The sequence below is a fragment of the Martes martes genome (genome assembly GCF_963455335.1).
Source record: "Martes martes genome assembly, chromosome: 2".
Taxonomy (NCBI): Eukaryota; Metazoa; Chordata; class Mammalia; order Carnivora; family Mustelidae; genus Martes; species Martes martes.
In genome coordinates, this window is record NC_137889.1 from 23097309 (window position 1) to 23115700 (window position 18392).

The window sequence follows — 18392 nt, forward strand, 5'->3', positions numbered from 1 at the left end:
TCAGAAACTTAATATGCTGACACCTTGATCTTGGACTTGTAGCTTCTAGAACTGTGAGAAAATACATTTCTATTATTTAAGCCATCCAGTCCATGGTATTTTGTTATGGCAGCCTAAGCTAACTAATTCAGTTGGGTATGTTCAAGGTGATTCATTTAGGGTAAAATAGTCCAGACTATTAATGATGTGTTATGCTTATTCCTTCCAGTTGCAGTCTAGAAAAACTATCTTGGGAGTCATGTAGCCAGGCCTGGAAGACAGTGCCTCAGTGCATAGCTAGAGATTTTTGTCATGAAGGGTCAGCCATGACTCTTAAGAAATAAATAGAACACCACATACTATATAATCTAGATGTTTGGAACTGAGCCAGGAAGACTGAGAGAAAGGTGGTAGAGGCAGATGGGAGCCTCAAGGAAATGCCAGGCTGTTGGAATAGTTTTCATCATGGACACATTTAAAGAACTCCCAACTTATAGTACCACAGAGGCATTTGATACCTCAAACTTTATACATGGAGCTGAGCTGCCAAAGACTATTTCTGGACCCTGCTGATCAACAGAGTAGACATTCTTGATGAACTGATTCTATTGGCGATTCTATTGGCCGACAGAGAAGGATGTATTCTCATTAAGTTTTCATTTAATCTTTATAGTTTGTGGAGTTAATATTTGTTTGCCCATTTTTTTTATAGTTGAAAATGTTTAAGTTCAGAGAGATTATTTTTTCCAAGGTTACCTAACTAGGAAGAGGTGAAGTTGGCATTTGAACATAGGCCTGAAGGATTACAAAACCAATGCACTTTTTTTTTTTTTTTGACAGTGAGAGAGATCACAAGTAGGCAGAGAGTCAGGCAGAGAGAGGAGGGGAGCAGGCTCCCTGCCAAGCAGAGAGCCCGATGCGGGGCTCAATCCCAGGACCCTGAGACCATGACCTAAGCCAAAGGCAGCGGCTTAATCCACTGAGCCACCCAGGTGCCCCCAAACCAATGCACTTTTATTAAAAAATGCTGATTTGTGTAATGTGAAGGAACGCTGGATTTGGTCATAGACTCAGTTACTATCTGTATGACCATGATGGAGGCTACTCTAGATTAGGCTAGTAACTCTTTTGTAAAATGAGGCTAGTAATATATGTGTTGTTTGCTTTTTAAAAAATAATACAGCATTCCACTGCTTTTTTAAAGTCTATACATGTGTGTTTATGATTCTTTAAAGTGTGACCTTGGTTTCTTTTTTTTTAACCCATTCTTTCATAACTTTTTTTCCGCCAAGCTGTGTGTCTTGTGAATCTTATGGTAGTACCACTTCCAGATCTACCGTATTCTTTTGAATGGCCACAGACTACTACTCACTGATGTGCCATAATTTATTTAAGTATTATCTCACCGATGGGAATTTTGAATGTTTCTATTTTTTCTCTGTTAGAAATAGTCCTGCAGTGAATATCCAGGTTTCTGTGTAGATGCACATGTTACAATGCTAGGTCTCTAGGTACTGGATTTAATAGCAACTATTGAATTGTTCTTTAAAATGGTTGCATCAAAATATACTTCTGTCAGCAATTATGATGGACTTCTAGTGTCCCCTTTAATACTTTCAGGTTTAATTATTTCCAACATGAGTATGAAAAAATGATTTATCATGATTGTTATAAATTCCATTTCTATGATTACTGGTGAAGTAGAGAATTTTTTGTTTGTTTATAGTTTCCTAGGACTTGGCTTTTAATATCTTCTGCCGTTTTTTTAAAATTTATTGATTTCTAGGATATGTAAGAATTAAATCCTGTTCTTACTTTGTGGGTCATAAATGTTTTCTCTCATCTTAGACCTTTAAAATACATTTACAGACCTATAAACTTAAAACATATACATCATTTTCTTTGTAACACAGATATGACCATACTGTCCGTATTGTTCTGGCCTTTAAACTGATTATTACATTGTTATTATATCAATATATTCTAGATCCTGATTCTTGTCTTATGATTGGGTACTCTCCCAAACTCTGGGTATACTGTAATTTATGTTCAATATTGTTTATTTCACTTTCAATTCTTTTTTAAAATCAGATTGATAGAGGTTTTTCTATTTTATTGGTCTTTTCAAATACTACTTTTTAAAATTAAAATCATTTACTGTTTTATTGTTTTTACTTCTGCGTTTATCTTTATTGATTATTCTCTTTTGTTTTCTTCAAATTTATCTTATCCTTTCTTTGGCTTCTTGAGTTGAATACATATATTTATTTTAAATTCTTATTTTTTAAAAAATACATTAGAGGATATTAATTTTCCCATGTCAGTAGTGGCCTTGACCACATTACACAGATTGCTGCTTGTGAGTCCCTAAGTGTCACTTAATTTCAAAAACTTGTAATCTCAGTTTTTGTTTCTTCTTTAACCCAAGAATTGTCTAATAATACAGTAGTGTATCTCGAATTTTTCATAGTGGTCTTTTTCATGTTCATTTCTTTGCTGATGAATTTTAACATGTTTCCATATGAGGCAAGGAATAAAACCTGAGTGATTTCTTGTTTAAAAACAACATATATCCAACTTTCAAAAATACAGTAAATAGATATTAATATAATGCATAGCTGTATATGCACTGACAGCTTAAAAAATAAACCATCAACATATATACCTCTATCATAATTCTCTCTTCCCCAAAGAGATAACCACTGTTCTAAATTTGATTTTTATCATTCCCATGCATGTTTTCATAATTTTTTTTACAAATGAGTGTACCCCTGAATAATATATACTTATTTGATAGTATCCTTTTATAATTCATGTTTTTATTTAGTATTATATTTAAGAAACTTATCTATATTGATATAAGTACTCCTGGTAAATTTATATTCACTACTCTCTAATATTCTGTGAATATTTCTTTGAACCTATATAACTTCCACATTTTTATATTATTGATATTCTTGTGAAGACTAATCTATGCTCAGTTGATACATTTTGTTTATTAAAAACAAATCAGCATCTTATTTGTTTTGTTACACAGATTCTTTTTCTTACATGGTTTCTTCATTTGATCTGCCCATTTCTAGTAGAGATGTATTGACATCTCAGCTGTGATTATGAATTGGTCAAATTGCATTTTTTTGAACAGGTTTTCCATCGTATAATTTTTTTAAAGGTTTTTATTTATTTATTTGACAAACAGAGACCACAGGTAGGCAGAGAGGCAGGCAGAGAGAGGAAGGGAAGCAGGCTTCCTGCCGGCAGAGAGCCCCATGCGATGGGGGGCTTCTGGGCTCCTATTCCAGGAACCTGGGATCATGACCTGAGCTGAAGCCAGAGGCTTTAACCCACTGAGCCACCCAGGTGCCCCCATCGTATAATTTTAAGTTGTTTTGTTTTATGTGTGTAATGTCTTGGTGAATTTTTCTTTGTCCCATTTAATGCTTTTGGCCCTTAATTTTGTATATTTTCAAACACTTGGGCAGTGTTTTAACTCTGACTCTTACAAGGAATGTTTATGTGGCTTCTTAAAAATATGAGTTGCTCTTTTTTAATGAGTCTAACCCACTCATATTTATTGACATATCTGCATCTGTTTTTGCTGTATAATGTGTAATTTTTTTCTCTTTATGCCCTGACATTAGATTGGTCCTATTTTTTCTCTTTTCTCTCTCTATGGTGGCTTGAAAGTTATACATCCTGTTTCTACAAGTGGTTACACACACAAGGCAAATTATTGAACATGCTTAACTGTATTGCCTTCTCCATCCCACAGTTCTGAAGTCAATTACATTAATGCCAGATAACTTCTGATTTTTTTTAAAGATTTAATTTATTTATTTGACAGAGAGAGAGAGAGATCACAAGTAGGCCGAATGGCAGGCAGAGAGAGAGGGGGAAGCAGGTTCCCTGCTGAGTAGAGAGCCCAGATGTGGGGCTGGATCCCAGGACCCTGAGACCATGACCTGCACTGAAGGCAGAGGCTTAACCCACTGAGTCACTCAGGTGCCCCTAATTTTTTATTTTTAATATGCTTTAATTTTTAAAGGAATTATTATTTAATAATTGTACTAAGTTTTACAACCACTTTCATGCATCCATTTATTTAGCAAATATTGAAGAACTTGCTACAAGCAAGAAACTGGGGAAACTGAAGTATACCCCTTAAAAATTCCCACTTTGTGGAATTTATATTATTTCAGAAGGCTAGATGTATAAATTTTGTATTTGTCAGTATATTTATAATATGTAAAGGCCAGATGAGATCATCAAAGAAGTAATTATAGATTTTAAAAAGAGACAAGGTCTGAGGACTGGCATAGAAGTATCAGCAAAAGTACAAAGAATGCCAGAAGAGTAAAAGGAAAACCAGGAAAGTGAAGTCTTGGAAACTGAGAAAATTATTTTAAGGAAAAAAGAGTTATCGACTATGTCAGATGCTGTATGATGAAAACTGAGAATTAACCTTTGAATTTAGCAAAAAAGAGGTCATCAATGACCTTGGAAAGCAGTTTTAGTGAGGTGGTAGAGGGGAGAACCTACTGAAGTAGAGGAAATCAGATCAAACAGGAAATGAATGCAAGAGACAAAGTGGGGAGGAAGGGAAGAGTAGCTAAATGGAGAAGTAGGACAGGAAGCCTTCTAAGGCTGGAGGAATGCCAACATGTGTATGCTGAAGGGAGTAGTCAGTAGAAGAGGGAAAAAAGTGAGGGAGGTAGGCAGGGCAAGGGTGGTATTTCTGGAGCAAAGGCTTTGAATAGGCGAGAAGAGATGAAATACACATTTCACATACTGCCTCCCTAGAAATACACATACTGCCTCCTTAGAGAACCTTTACTCACATCATCCTCCTATCAATACTGAGATGATTATTTGTGACAGTACTTTGTAAACTTGTAAAGAATCTTATAATGTAAACTCCTATAACAAGTGGAGACTAAGTGATCAGTTTTTCAGTTACTTTTTTTTTTTTCAATTTTACAACTTCTTTTTCCTATTTGAACCCAGCCAGGGAAATACTATTGGCTCCTCTTCAGACTGTATGTATTTCCAAATGGACACATTTACCTAGCATCAAAACATTTCACCTAGAGTACTTGGGATTTTCCCACACTGGAATTTGATATGTAACCTTTCGACCACCCAACAAGCAAAGAAAATGTTACCCCTTTTATCTTCTTAGAAGCTTGTAAATGAGCCTGAAGCCATTTGAGAAAGCCAAGTGTAATACTTCCGTGAACATCTTTTTAGCTAGAATAAAAATAGATGTGAATAGAATTTCATAAGATTCTTATCCAGAAAATATAACATAAAAATCTAAATTTAAAAGGTTTTTGCTCTTCGGTGTTTCATAAAAATGTTAGCCCTGTTGCCAGTATCAGGTAGGACATAATAACAAATGCTCAGCTTCCTACATGAAATCAAATAATGTTTGATTATTCTTTATTTTTAAAGTTAGTATTGGTTTGATTTAATATCAAACAATTTTTAAAGAAACTAATAAGGATAAGTAATCAAAATAATGTTGGTTAATACAAATGATTTTTATTTTTCTTTCTTCTGTCGTTCATTCTCATGGCTCTATTTCTCACCTGCTAAAAGGTAATACATTATATAGTGTTTAGATAATTGATATAATTGTTTCAAGTTACCTCTTTAGGGTATTATCAGCTTGTAGGCATCAGTTTCTCTAATTGTCAAGTAGTGAATCCTTTATCTGGCATTTAATCTTGCCTCCCTGGGAAAATCAGACCTTACCACAGAGTAAATTTTCAAATTGCTGACCTGAGGTAACTTGAGACTGTGCCTTGGCAGTGAACCTTCGCTTTCTGTTATTCATAGGAAGGATAATGATGTACTCTGTTGCCTGAAGGCCCTTGTTTCACTACCTTAAGAAGTAACATCTAAGTACTAGTTGCAAAGGTCTGAGTTTGGAAATTCCAAAGAAGATAATTGCACTGACACAATATTTTTATTTCTTTCAGAAAGATGAGGTAATTAAAAAATGTAGCTTTTATTATTTCTCCCACTTCTTAAACCATTCATCTTGTTCATGTCAACATGACTTAGAGGTTCCACAAAGTTACCTGAAAATGATCATTGCTTACTTTTATGAATAAATTATGTATTTTGTTTTACAGTTGTATTTGAAATTTTTATTTCCATATAAACTCTCCATTTTTATAAATAGGAAAACTGAGATTAAAATGTAGCTCACAATTTTTCAGTAAAACAGAAAAGATAGAGCTTTCTCGAGCTAGAAAGAAAATTCCCTAAACATTTTTAGCAAACTTGAAAAGAATGTTAAGCAATTCCCATAAAATAATTTCTTAGAATGTATAAAGTGTAATTTCCTAGGAGGAATAAACTGAAAAGGCAAACTTAAATTCTTTTTTACCTCTAGACTTCTGTGACTTCATTTTCCTGCGGTATGGCCTTGCACTTATATTTATAAGATAATTTATGTGCCAACTCTGAGATCCATGCTTGGGTAGTTTTCATTAGCAGTTGTGTAAGATCTTTTTGAAATGAAAAATTCCATTTCCTTCACAAAATTTGCCACATCTAAAAATTTTGCAGTGATACCTTCCCTTAAACTTAAATGTCTATAGTCTCCTAATCTGTGAAAAATAACACTATTAAAATTTTAACATATCTACTTAGAACATGCCCATAAGAAGCCAAGAAATCATAATTACATTATATTTAACAGTTAATATTTGTCAGTCACACATGGTATAGTTTCATTTTTTGAAGTTTGATGATACTTTATTTTCAGAGTGAATTTTACTATGTTAACAAAAGAAATGAAGCTGTTTGAATTTGAAACAAGTTAAAAAATAAAACTTAAGTTTATATATATGAATTTTCAGGTAATTTTATTTTTCTCTGTTGGATTTTAGATTTAGAGTTTTTAGACTTTTTTTTTAATATTTGTGTATAGCAATCTGTCATCAAATTTAGTTTGGGAAAAACTCAGTTTTAGAATTATAGAGCAAAAATGTGAAGAGCTTTATATTTTTACCTAGAGACAGTTTAATTCAGATTTTGTAAATTAAGCCATAGGATGGTAGTTACTGTTTAGCGTCCCATAGCTAATGTGGGTAGGTCTGTGGAGGTGTAACACAAAACATTTGTTTACACTGGACATCTCTCAACATTTAAGGATGGAGGACCAGACCCAGTGTTTTCTTAATCTCACTGTAATGCTTTGTGAAAAGGTCAGAGATACAGAAGCATTTTGCTAAATTTGGAAAAACAGAGCTTAGGAGAGTGCAAATGCAAACATTAAACTTCAAGTCAATAGTGGCTGGTATCTAAGACTTTGGAAAGAGATACAGAATGCAGAAGATAAAGTGTGTGGAACTCAAGCTGGGTGAATCACAGCAGTTTAGTATTCCCTGAAAAATTCATGAAGGTGATTTGGAAGAATTATCTCCCATAAGGCTTCCAATCCTACAGAGGTGGTTTGTTTTGGAAGTGAATTTCTCCAGGTCTTGGTTAAACATACATATAATTCTAATATTTTTCTCCCTTGTCCTTTATATTCCATGAGTCCTTGATACCCAAAGTTGGTATGACAAGACTGCAGGCTGTTGACCGTAATCTCTTCCCTTCCTCCCTAATACTTCGGGCTGTAAATGCCCAGTTTTTCCTTTGCCATCATCCCTTGCACTTAAGTGTGGCCATGTGACTAAGTTCTCCTCAACTGAATGTGAGCAGAAGTGATTGATACCACTTCGAGTCCTGACCAATAAAAAGCTTGTCACATGAACTTCTTGCATGCCCCCTCCCCCTTCCCCACCTTAGTTGATAATGGCATCACCCTGAGTCACTGAAGTAGAGTTCCCTGATCCCACTCTCTAACCCTAGTCCCAGAATGTCCTCTCTGGGCTCTTATGAGAGAGAAATGAACACCATTCCGTTGTGTTTGAGCCATTATATTTGAGGAATTTAGTCTATTCTAATACAGTAGAGAAAGGATTAATTGGTGAAGTCTTTGATCACTGAAAAGGAAAGAGATGATTATTTTTTGATGAAGGTAAATTAATTTTGTCAGCTGGATGGTCTCCTGTATTCTTCTGGTATGAAAGTTCACCTAACTGCAGAACTATAGGTTCAGCCTGACCATACACACTAAGACAAAGGAGCTTAATGGCTAATTGTCCACTTTTGACATTATTAATGGAAGTGATCTCTTTGATTTAGTCCTTGTCTTATGGATTCCTGTCTTATACCCCAGTGGTCTTATGCCCATTTTCCAGGGACTAAATTTCTTCTTTCTGAATCCAGGTTTCTCTTGATTTGGTACTCGTTCGTCTCGTCTTTGAATAATGGTCTTTTTAAAAATTATTATTAATATTTTTTGTTTCGGGATACAGGTCTGTGATTCATCAGTCTTACAAAACACACACCACTCACCACAACACACACCCTCCCCTTTTAATAATGGTCTTAAGCCAATTTGCCTGCTGCTTGAACCACTGTGTATCACCTGTATTCCTGGCTCATATTCACAGTCTGAGTCTTGTACTTGGTTCAGGATTGTGCCAGATAAATCATATGCTCTATTTTCCTTACTTTTTCTGTTCTGGCTTCTCTTCCCTCTACTGCTGTACCCTCCTGCAATCCTTCATGTAGGAAAAAGGGTAATCTACTAAATTTGAACATCTTTCAAACCATATTTGTGTTTATCTTTTTCTCCAACAGTAAAGTACTTCTATGTTGTAACTACCACTATTGATTCAAATTTTGAAAAGCTGTATTCTCTATCTGGCCTTCCCTATTCATATACTGATAAAATTCTCATTAAATGTGCTGTTCATTTGTTCTTATTTCTATAATCAAAAATTAGAAAAATTTGAATTTCATTAACCCTTTTTGAAGCAATATTATAGAAGCAAAAATTATTTTTTATTGTAGAAAAGAATTGGTAGGGCACCTGGGTGGCTCAGTGGGTTAAGCCTCTGCCTTCGGCTCAGGTCATGATTTCAGTGTCCTGGGATCGAGTCCTGCATTGGGCTCTTTTCTTAGCAGAGAGCCCGTTTCCCCCCCTTTCTCTGCCTGCCTCTCTGCCTACTTGTGATTTCTCTCCCTGTGTGTCAAATAAATAAATAAAATCTTAAAAGAAAAGAAAAGAATTGGTAATGTGTAACTGAAAGAAGCTAAGTGAAGTGATATGTAGCTAGTAATATTATAATTATAGTTGGCCCTTGAATAATGCAGAAGTTAGGGGCATCACTACCCTTCCAGTTGAAAACCCCCATATAACTTTTGACTCCTCCAGAAACCTAACTACTAATAACCTACTGTTGATTGGAAGGCCTTACTAGTAACATAAGTAGTGGATTAACACATACATATTTTGTATGTTATATGTATTCTATGTTCTTACAAAAAGTAAGCTAGAAAAAGAAGATGTTGAGAAAATCATAAGAGAATGTACATTTATAGAACTGTATTATATTGATTGAAAAAAATTGTGTAACGAGGCATGTATAGTTCAAACCTGTGCTGTTCAAGGGTCAGTTGTACTTTAAAATTTTAAGTATGTAGAACCTTTTTAAAATCTAAATGTGAAAAAATACACATATGTAGTTTTTATATATTGCAGTCACTTGGGAGGGGTCAATTCTCATTATTAACATATAATGTATTAAAACCAACATTAGTTGTTTTTTTTAACATTTTTTAACATTTTATTTATTTATTTGACAGAGAGAGAGAGAACACAAGCAGGGGGAGCAGGAGAGGGAGAAGCAGGCTCCCCGCTGAGCAGGGACCCCCCCCCCCACCCCACCCCCAACCCTGGAATCCATCCTAGGACCCTGAGATCTTGACCTGAGCTGAAGGCAGATGCTTAACCAACTGAGCCACCCAGGCACCCCCCAACATGGGTTTTAAAGATGTGTTGTACAACTTCTAAAAAAGATACCCACAAATTATGCCATATCTTTCTCACTAAAACTTTAAATTATCTTTTTATTATCTTACTCTAAATTCCTAGTTTGGAATCAGAAGCTTCTCTTGTTTATCTTTGTCTGCCACCTGACCCAGACTCAGTATTCCTTTGGCTCCTTTATTATCCAGTTGCCAATTTTGTTTTTATCCACAAGCATTTGTTTATTCACACAATAATCATTTGCCAAGCCTCTCAGATGTGCCAGGCATTATGTTCATCACTGGTTAAGTTCTTTTAAACATAACAACTACTACTCCTCTCAAGGAATTCCTGGTTTAATGGCAGAGACAGATATGTAAACAGGTTATTGCAACCCAATATGAATGGGGAAAAGGAGTACAAGTGACATAATAGGGATGTATGATGAAAATAACTAGGATTTATTTGAAGTACAGTGTTGACTCTCAGGGAACTTTCAATACTCTCACTGGTGTCAAAGTTTCAGATATGTTATTATAAGGATGTGATCAATTAGGATTGGATTGGAGCAGTATCTTATACAATAGAGAGGGCATGGCTGCAGAGGCTTTATGACAGGTCTTCTTTCTGAGAGTCTGAGTGGAGGAATCACAGAGACTATTTGATACAGAGCAGAGACTCATCTTGGAAATAGCTGCAGAAGTTTCTCATTTCCAGAGAAATGAAAAGCTGAGTTGATCGAAAATATTACTAGAGCTGACCATAGCTCAGAGACCATTATAGTTACCAGAACTCATCTCAAGCACAGGGTGAGATCAGACTCATTCTTGTTTCTTCCAACAGGTTAGGACTAGCTATTGATTAGTATTAGCTTAGTTGGTTTCATGAGGTACTAGCAGTAGACAGTCCTTGAATATGTTGACAATTAGCAGATCTCTGTAGCAGGCACTCTAAAATAGCATCTAGGAGACCTGATAAATAGCAACTTAACACTCAGTCTGGGACGAGTGGATAAGCAAGCACTGTAATCGCAGGGAAACTACTGCAGTATTCAGGAAAAGGCCTCAGGGACTGGTTGGCAGGTAGGAACACAAGTACTAAAACTGGGAAATAAGGGATAGGTTCTGGTAAGAGGAAGCATATTGGAAGCTCTATTCCTGGTTCCAGAGCAGGACAGACACTACCTCCCAGATCTCTGGCCTGAAAGTCTTTGATTACTTCCAGGGTAGCACAGGATTGGTTCCAGAGACTGAAGTGAAACAAATACCACAAATAGTGCTTAAGTATCTTCAACAGATGCTTATAGGAAGAGGAAGTCACGGACACTATTTTGGTATCAGAGTTCTCACAGTGAAGACTCTGGTTCCTCTAAACACCAGGGAAAACAGGAATTCAGGGTACAAATATTAATTACATTTACTCTCTAAGAATTTTTAATTAGAACATATTTTTAAAATTGATAATTAGTAAGCTATCCTTCATGGATTGATGTGCTCCTTATTGCCTAACAGAAATTATGTTTCAGTCTCCCTGCATTTAAGAGCTTCTTTAATAGGTCTGCCGATAATAACAACAACACTAGTAACTTCCAGCGGCAGGAGTACATGCAGAGAAAAGATTTCACTTTAGAATAAGCCATTTAAAAGGAGCATCTCCAGGAAAGATGGAATGTGGAAGCTCTGTGATGTGTCTACTTTGGAGAAATTATTTCTTAGATAACCAGTCTTCTACTCTATCTGGCTTCTGGTACCCACCAGCTAAGTTCTCTTTGTAATCACCATAAACTTGCGGGTTTTCTCTTTACTATTCCTTAACAATTTAAAGGCTGTCACTTCCTAAATTTCCAAAATAGGTGTTTTTTGGTTTGACTGTCAACCTATGGAAATTAAGAATTTTTCTTAAATGACAATGACTTCTATTAACTTCTGTCAGTATTTTTTCCTATGGTTAACAAATGGTCTAGTCATATTTTATTGCTTATTTTTTAAGTACATAATATTGGATTGATAATGGAGATTTTCATTTTAATAATTAATGTTTTAACAACTAAATGTAAATAATTCAGGTTTTTCGGCTTTCAGGTTAGTTTTTCCAGTCATCTTAGCTATACTGTACTTATTGATGAGTTTTTCTATATTGGGAATTTGTGATGCAAAAGGTATTATTTAATGAAACAGTATGTATAAATGAAAAATGTTTAGGTTAGTTTTAAGCTTTAGAAATTAACTTTAGAAAGATATATTGAATTTAGATAAGCAAAAAAGGTATTAAAATAGATCAGCCAGTGAATACTGGTATACTTCACCTGTTCATTGTAATGTAGGGATTATACCCATAGGTTCACACCAGTGTGCTACAGGGAAATGGCTGTATTTGTTTTTTAAAAATGCTCTGAACATTAACATGATACAAGAGCATTGTCATTTGTAAGCAAGCAAGACTGCCAAGAGGATTACTGAACTGGTTTGAATATCATTTTTCACCTTTATTTATTGGTTCTTGTTTTTGAATGCTCATAATAGTGATGTTAGAACTTCAATAGGTTTAGATTTTTTAAACTTTGGAAAGTTCAAAAGCAAAGCTGAATCCTTTAAAGGTCTGAGAGCGCCGTCTCATATTTTGGGAATCTACTGGTCTGAAGCTGCCCCTTTCCTCAGGGGTTCTAGTGGATCAAGTCAATTATCCTTAGCTGAACTTCATGGGCCACTGCTCCTTATTAACATAAACACTGCAAAGTTAAATGTGGTTAGAACTGTACCACAGTAAGCAAACAAACAAAAAAAACCTGAATTCTTCATCTATGCTCTTAAATCATTCATTAAGAAAATAGTCTGTTTGGGGGGGCCTGCAGTCAGTTACACAACTGCTTTCAGCTCAGGGCGTGATCCCAGGGTCCCAGGATCGAGTCCCACATTTGGGCTCCCCATTCAGCATGGAGTCTGCTTCTCCCTCTCCCTCTGCCCCTTCCCCGTCCATACTCTCTCTTTCTCTCTAATAAATAAATAAAATCTTTAAAAAAAAAAAAAAAGAAAAGAAAGTAGTCTGTAAACCACAGAGAAATAAGGATGTGGACAATTGGAAGGTTTGAGAGTGACTAGGCATATATAGATAGAATATGATTAAACCAAGCTTACTCGTATTTGTCTCTAACAACAGTTTTAAATAAAGTAAGTAATCTTCCAATTGATTATTTTATAATTAATTCATTTGTATATTGTAGGCACACACCAAGTGTCTGGTGAAAGAATGAATTTACGTTAGCTCATTAGTTGATTTTAAATATTCATCTCAGAAACTAAAAATTATTAAAAGATAATATAAATAATGTGTTTTTTCCAGTACCTTTTGAGTTTTTGTTTGAGGCTTTCTACTTATGCTGTACTTGCCCAACACATTTTAAATTTTTTGTTTGGGGACTCATATTTATGCTTCTATTTTGATAAAAAAAGGTAAAGAAACAAGAGGACCAGATGATCTCTAAGGTTTCTGAAGACCAATCTAACTCTAAACACACTTATTTCCAGTGAACAAAGGAAAACAGTAAACCCATCCCTAATTTAAGGTACAAGATAATGATCAAAACCAATCGCAGACATTGCATTTAATGGCAATTCATTAGAAGCATTCTCTTCAAAACATGGAACAAGATAATTATGCTTACTATTACTGATAACTATTCAACATCATATTTAGAGACATGAAACGCTTATTATTAAGGCAATGAAAATGAAGTATAAATATTAAAAAAGGAAAGGCTTTAACTTATTTATTATGAAAGAATTTACGATTACTTACTTAGAAAATAGAAGAAAAAATTATTAAAATGAATGAAGGAATTTAAAAAGGTAATTGGATACAAAGCAAATATGCCAAAATCATTAGCTTTCCCATTCATCAGAAATAACCAGTTGAAAATATAACAGTAATAATAGGTTCCATTCACAAGTCACAATTACACAGAAACTATAAAATGTACCAAAAATCTACCAAAAATACTTAAAACTTATATGAAGCAAACTGCAAAACTTTACTGAAAGTCCTAGCTGAAGACCTGAATAAACAGATATCCATGTTTCCAGATGGGAAAAATCAAGTCTCCTAAATTACACCAAAGTTGAATGTCATCCCCAACAAAATGTTAGTAGGATTATTTAAATAGAATTTGACACAGTGATTTTAAAGTTCACTTAGGAGAAACTTGAATATCAATCACTATGAATATTTTTAAAAGACTGATAATAAGATGAAATCTTGCTTACTGATATCAGAATATCACCATAGCTATAGTAATTAAAACAGTATAGCATCTGAGTAGGAAGACACAAGTCAGTGGAGGAGAATAGAGAATATAGAGCCAACCAAAGTATTGATTTCCTGTTCTACTCTTCATCTCATCCCATTGTCCAGCCAAATGAACCCATTACTGTTTTAGGGTTGGGCCAGCATACTGGATCAACCAGTTTATGTTGCATTTGAGAAGTGCCAATGTATATTATTGCACTATATGATTTATCTCAATAAATTGAGAAGAGGCAGTGACAGAAGCAACAAGTTTGCAGTAGCAGGAAGCCCTTTTAAGCATCCAGACTCTGGTTATCTCTTTTATATGTAAAACATAGTCTTCCATTTTACAATAAACTTTTTTTTGTCTGGAGCACAAACCATTCTCAAACTCCTTCCCAGTCCTTTTAAGGTGTTGCTAAATAGACCTGTAGGAACCACTTAATGCCATTATAAAAAATGATGGGTACTATTGCTAAAGCAGCAAGGGGTAGAATTCATTAAGTGGAATTTTGTTGTTGTTTCAAGTTTTTATTTAAATTTCAGTTAACATATAATGCAATATTAGTTTCAGGATTAGTATTTAGTGATTCATCACTTACATATAACACCCAGTGCTCATTACAAGTGCCCTCCTCAATCCCTATCACCCATTTAACCCATCCCCCCACACCTTCCCTCCAGCTTGTTCTCTATAGATAAGAGTCTTTTTTATGCTTTGTCTCTCTTTTTTCCCCCATGTTCATCTGTTTTGTTTCTTAAATTCCACTTATGAGTGAAATCATATGGTATTTTTCTTTGACTGATTTTTTTTTTTAAGATTTTATTTATTTATTTATTTGGGGCACCTGGGTGGCTCAGTGGGTTAAGCCACTGCCTTCAGCTCAGGTCATGACCTCAGGGATGGAGACCCACATCAGGCTCTTTGCTCAACGGGGAGCCTGCTTCTCTCTCTCTCTGCCTGCCTCTCTGCCTACTTGTGATCTTTCTCTGTCAAATAAATAAATAAAAATTTTTTTTTTTTTAAGATTTTATTTATTTGACAGAGATCACAAGTAGGCAGAGAGGCAGACAGAGAAAGAGAGGGAAGCAGACTCCCCTCCAAGCAGAGAGCCCGATGCGGGACTTGATCCCAGGACCCTGAGATCACGACCTGAGCCAAAGGCAGCGGCTTAACCCACTGAGCCCCCCAGGCACCCCTCTCTGACTTATTTCACTTAGCATAATACATTCTAGTTCCATCTGTGTTGTTGCAAACAGCAAGATTGCATCTCTTTTTGATGGCTGATTAATATTCCACTACACACACACACTTTACACATATGCACACACATAACTCCTTTACCCATTCATCAATCAATAGACATTTGGGCTCGTCTCATAATTTGGCTATTGTTGATAATGCTGCTATTAAGTATCAGGGTGCATGTATCCCTTTGAATCAGCATTTTTATATCCTTTAGGTAAATACCTAGGAGTGCAATTTCTGCATCATAGTCTAACTTTTGGGGGACCTTCTATTCTATTTTCTAGAGTGGCTATACCAGTTTGCATTCCCATCAACAGTGTAAGTGGGTTCCCCTTTCTCTGCATCCTTGCCAAAATTTGTTGTTTGCCATGTTGTTAATTTTAGCCATCTGGACAGATGTGAGGTGATATCTCATTGTAGTTTTGATTTGTATTTCCCAGATGATGAGTGATGCTGAGCATCTTTTCATGTGTCTGTTAGCCATCTGCATGTGTTCTTTGGAAAGAGGTGTATTCATGTCTTCTCCCCATTTCTTAATTGGATTATTGGGTTTTGTGTATTCAGTTTGTTAAGTTCTTTATAGATTTTGAATACTAACCCTTTATCAGGTATGTCATTTGTAGATTTTTTCTTTCTGAAGATTTCTTCATTCTGAAGATTACCTTTTAGTTCTATTGACTGTTTCCTTCACTGTGCCTAAGGTTTTTATTTTGATGAAGTCCCAGTAGTTCATTTTTGCTTTTGTTTCTCTTGCCTCCCAATCTAGTAAGAAGTCGCTACAACTGATGTCAGAGAAGTTACTACCTATGTTCTCTTCTAGTATTTTGATGTTTTCCTGTCCCACACTTAAGTCATTCATCCATTTTGAAATAATTTTTGTATATGGTATAAGAAAGTGGTCCAGTTTCATTCTTTTTTATGTTGTTTTCTCAACACCATTTGTTAAAGAGATTGTGCTTTTCCCATTGGATGTTCTTTCCTGGTTTGTCCAAGATTTGTTGATCATACAGTTGTGGGTCCATTTCTGAATTTTCTATTCTGTTCCTTTGATCAATGTATTTGTTTTTGTGCCAGTACCATACTGTCTTGATCATTATAGCTTTGTAATATTACTTGAAATCCTGAATTGTGACGCTTCTAGCTTTACTTTTCTTTTTCAGGATTGTTTTGGCTATTCGGGGTCTTTTTTAGTTCCCTACAAATTTTAGGATTGTTTGTTCTAGCTCTGAAACATGCTGGTAGTATTTGGATTGGGATTGTATTAAATGTGTAGATTGCTTTAGGTAATGTAGACATTTTAACAACATTTGTTCTTCCAATTCATGAGTTTGAAGTATTTTTCCATTTCTTTATGTCATCTTCAATTTCTTTCCTACAGTGGAGTTTTAATGAAAACTTAACACTGTTTGGTCAGATTTTTTTTTTTTTTTTCTGAAACTGTTACTCAGGTGGTTAAAGGATTCAAAGTGTTCTATAGCTCTGCCTGTTTTCTGTCAGTAGACAATGGATTAGACGCAAAAATCTTAGGCCATTACTGTAAAATTTTAGGGAAGTAGTGTGGGCTTACACAAAATGGTGGCTGTGGCGGATGTGAGAAATTAGAGGGAAAACAACAGGTTTTGTTGATTGATTGTTAGTCGAAGTTAAGGAGAGGAAGAGTTGTCAGCATTAGCTCATGGAAGGTGGATCAAATTCCCAGCTGCAGTGGTCAAGCAGGTTTGGCTGGGACCAATGACAGACACTTAGGAAGGAAAGTTTCATGAGAAAATACAGGGGCATCATGAACAGTAATAGCAGCAGCAGGTAGGGGCAGAAGTCACAGACCAAGTCCATATTAGATCATAACAAATGAAGATGTTATAGGCAAAAAGTGTGGTTCAGGATGTCAGACTGAGTCATGGCCTCAGATAATGGTTCAGAAACAATGAGAGCGCCACACAAAGTGGTCCTTCAGGGAGTTCACTGGAAATGAGTCTTGGTTGATTGTGACCAGTTAGGTCCAAGGAAAGGCATAGCAAGAACAAAGCAGGAGAGTAAACTGTGGTCACAGACAAGATTGATTTCCCTATCCTAGGAGGAAGAACCACCCCGCTGGGATGTGCAGAAAGGGACCTAAGATGTTAGACTGATCCCTAAGGACTATTCAGGGAGCTTATTCCCCATTATTGACATTAAGTCGCTCAGTGTCTCACTTCTTACCCATGACAGAGCTAACTCAGTTAGGATTACCTGAGTAATTGTTACTAACATACTGCTGAACTGGCTTGTCTCTGGTATGGAGCTGCATTATCTTTCTAAAGCATCATTTTCAATTGTGTCATTGCTCTACGTAAGAATCTCCTAAAGCCATTTTTCTATCAGATTAAATTCCAGTGCTTTAGTCTGGCCTTCAGAAATCTTATCAGTTTATTTACCCTTTTCCATGAATGCAAATCCTCTGCTCTGGGAAGGTTATTACCATCTTTTCAAGTATGCTGTATAAACTTAGAATGCTCATATCTTTCTCTGACATTAAAATTCATATTTTTTCTTCCTGAAATCTTATTTTTTTAAAACATTTTCTTTATTTATTTGAAAGAGAGAGAGAGTGAGAGCACAAGCAGGGGAAGCAGCGAAGGGAGAAGGTGAAGCAGACTCTTCCCTGATCAGGGAGCCCAGTGCAGGGTCCCAAATCCCAGGACCCTGGGATCATGACCCGAGCTGAAGGCAGACACTTAACCAACTGAGCCACCCAGGAGCCCCGTGAAACCATCTTATTAACCTCAACCTTTATAGTGCTTTTTATTTTGATTCACTCTAGTTGACTAATTCCTTTCTTCCACATTTTTGCCTTTTGTCTCTCCAACTACTGTTTTGTCCCTCTATATAGAGTGTATATTTCTTAAAGGCAGAGACTATATATTCTATCTCTTATACATGCCATTAAAAAATAGGGAGTAAACCTTTCTTTTAGTTTTTATTTGACTACTTGTGTAATGTCCTTAAAAGTCTTCAGAATAGTGGGAA

At 35.5% G+C, this 18392-nt stretch overlaps 1 protein-coding gene across 1 annotated transcript in view; it reads left to right on the plus strand.

Annotated features, from left to right (window-relative positions):
* The window catches only part of MICU3 (mitochondrial calcium uptake family member 3), a 94661-nt gene that overhangs the window by 17901 nt on the left and 58368 nt on the right, over positions 1–18392 (plus strand). The gene's annotated exons all lie outside the window — the stretch shown is intronic.